Below are 3,240 nucleotides of genomic sequence, written 5' to 3'. Positions count from 1 at the left end.
ATTTTATCAAGATTTTTAGTGATCTCTAACAGAGGTGAAAATGTCCATAATCACAGACTGGTCCGGGTTTACCTCTGAAATGACAGACAGTTTTGTAAAAATCACCATAAATTGTAGAAAAATCATATGGAGATGTTCAAGTATCCATTTTAAAGCTAAGAGTTTGAACTACTTGCACCTGGAACAGTTTTGAAAACTAAAATATTTAAGTTGACCAAAACAGTCCGTGATTAAAGTCCATCTTTTCTGATGTAATCTGTTAGAAAAAGTTTAATTGTGTTCTTGATGATTTTACTTGTATTCCCCCCTTAAAACTTAAGAAAAACATGTAAATGTAGGGGTATGAACTCACCCTTGAAGCGTGAGTTCGATTCGCACGGTATTCGGGTTCTTTTGGGAAACTTGTCGTGAGATTTGTTACGTGACATTCTTCGTTCGTACCACGATTCACCGTGTATCTTTATATTTCAGTCGTAGCGTGAACTCGATCCCGGTTCTTTTTGGTGAAGCTTCACGTGAGAATCGTAATTTAGTAATTCTTGAGCTTTGAAACACTCTGGGGACCGTTTGTATTAATTTTTAACAAAAAGGGCAGTTTCGGTATTTCTTGACAAGTGTAGGGCTGTTTAGGGAAGTAATTTGACAAATGGGGGTTGTTTAGTAATTTCCTTAATCACCGGTGACCAGATTTGATCAATTTTTACAAATGGGGGTTTATTTTGATATAACTTGGCATTTGTAGGGGCTGATGTGGATAATTCTCACAACAAAAGAATTTGGGGCTTTTGCCCTTATTTTGCCCGATCGATTCCAAAAGAGAGAACCAGTCGGGAGCTTCGGGTGCACGGGACTGCAACATGGAGACAACATGAACGGGAGTGGAGGCGACCGAACACAGAAACCGAAAACATCGGAATCACCACCATCACCGCCCGACTCCGACGTCCCTGTGAAGGATCTACCTCCATCGTCGGAAATCTCGGCCCGAGGAAACGAGGCAGCAGCCGCAGACGAGGTTCAAGGAGACGGGGAAAGATCGAGCAAATCTCATGTAGGGGCGCTGACCAATGGCGATCGTCGGCGTCTTCTTTCTTTTGTGCGTGTGGTTGGAACGGACGGAAGCAAGCAGCGACTAGGTAAGCGGTCACCGAAAGGAAAAGGGCAGGGGTTGAATCGGAGAGTTATTATCGGTACTTAATTTGGCCGGAGAAGGGAGGAGATCGGCGAAAAAGGGAGAACACGAGGATAGCAATCTCCGGCGATCCGTTAATTTGATTGAGCCGTCGTCTTCGTCTGATCAGGAATGAACACAAACTGAAATTGAAGGCGACAATCGGGTGGGGTCTTTGATCCATCATCTGATTTGAGAAAGGATAAGTATAACCGATAGTAGCAATCCCTTCCTTCCTCTTCCCTGGATGCAGTAGACCGGAAACAACCCGCAACAGCAACAGTCGACGGTGGCTAACAGGTAAAAGAAAGTTCTTTTTCTCTTTTCCGTTGTGGATTGAAATCGATGGGGGGGGGGGGGTATTTGAGATGTTTGTTCTTGGTTATTTTTATTGAAAATTGATGAATGGGATGATTATTTTGATAAGAATCGATGTAGGGAAAAATGTTTGGGTTTGGTTGTTGACAGGAATTGTTAGGTTGTTTGGGGTTGGGTGATTCAAAGAAATTGAAGAAGGGAAAAACAATTGTTTTGTTGTTTTATTTGACAGATAAGTTGAAGTTATACACGAATTTAAGAACCAAGTGTTCTTACTGGAAACGAGTTATAGAAAGAAAAGAATATGAATTGGGTTTGTTTGATGGTTTGCAAGAAACAAGGAGAAAAAGAATTGAGTGTGCTGGAATCACGGAAGATGATTTACAGTTGCCTCAATTTGACAGCTCACATAATTGCTATATATTTGAATACTTGTAAATTTGTTAAATATTTGTTAGTGTATAATGATAATGGTTATATATTTGAATAATTGTAAATGGTTATATATTTGAATAATTGTAACTTGTTATATATTTGTTAGTGTATAATTTATTTCGAATATATATACATCATATATCATACTTGTATTTAGATATTTTGCAAAAGTAGTTAACACACACACACATATATATATATATATATATATATATATATATATATATATATATATATATATATATATATATATATATATATATTTATATATATATATATATATATATATATATATATATATTTGAACTTATATATATAATGAGGACGTAACATTTATTAATTCGTTAAATCTCGGTTGGTTAAATTAGAAATACAAACACATATACTTAATAGACCCCAATTTACGTGCCATTGGTCTTTATTGCATAACGGCTCACGGGGGTTTGATCGTCGAACTCTGACCGAATTTTACCGGTTTTTACATACCTTTAGAAAAATCGACTTGTCTTCTTGATTCTTTGATATCTTATTGCTTCTTGGAAGATTAGTACCCAAAGGAGAGTACCTCTAATGTTTCACACCCAAAAGCCAAGAACCCTAAAACTAAAGAGAGGGGAGAGAGAGAGAGAGAGAGAGAGAGAGAGAGAGAGAGAGAGAGAGAGAGAGGGAACAATTTCTTTAGCCTTCCAGGAGGAGGCTACGGAAATTCCAACTCCCTTAGGCCCATTTATATAGTTGAGCAGGTGACAGGATAACCATGATTTGAATCAATTAATTATTAGATTTAATCATGATTCAAATCACTGCCTTATCTGATGAATGAAACAAGTCTGGAACCCTCCAAGGAGGCTCTCAAAACCATCTATTCTAATGGGGTTCTAAAATGTCCCCTTTATTCAACTATTGAACAATTAACATTTGGTCCGTATACCTCAAATTAATCCACAATTAATTACAAATTAATTCTAATTAATTTCAACTAGTTTTTGTACTATCCCATTTTTACAAACAAAATTTTCCTTTTTAATTAAGGTAAAACACTATGTTCATAAAAACCCAAGTTAAGAAAACTCATTTGTTCTAAAATACAATTTTTTGCAAATCAGAGTAATATAATAAATGTGGAATCTCCAATGTTGTCGATGAATGTGTACACTCGCGCATTCGCCTTCCCACAATAACCAAAGGTACCTGAAAAACATTTAATCCATAAATGTAAGCCAAAAGTTAGTGAGTTCCCCAAAATACCACACACCACAATACACATACAATAAACACACACGAGCCTTCAGTCTGACTCAACTGCCTCGCGAGGC

The sequence above is a fragment of the Lactuca virosa genome, chromosome 7 (genome assembly GCF_052849685.1).
Source record: "Lactuca virosa cultivar CGN04683 chromosome 7, Lactuca_virosa_CGN04683_v6, whole genome shotgun sequence".
Classification (NCBI taxonomy): domain Eukaryota; kingdom Viridiplantae; phylum Streptophyta; class Magnoliopsida; order Asterales; family Asteraceae; genus Lactuca; species Lactuca virosa.
The sequence above is the reverse complement of the archived record's forward strand: the minus strand, read 5'-3'. Positions refer to the sequence as shown.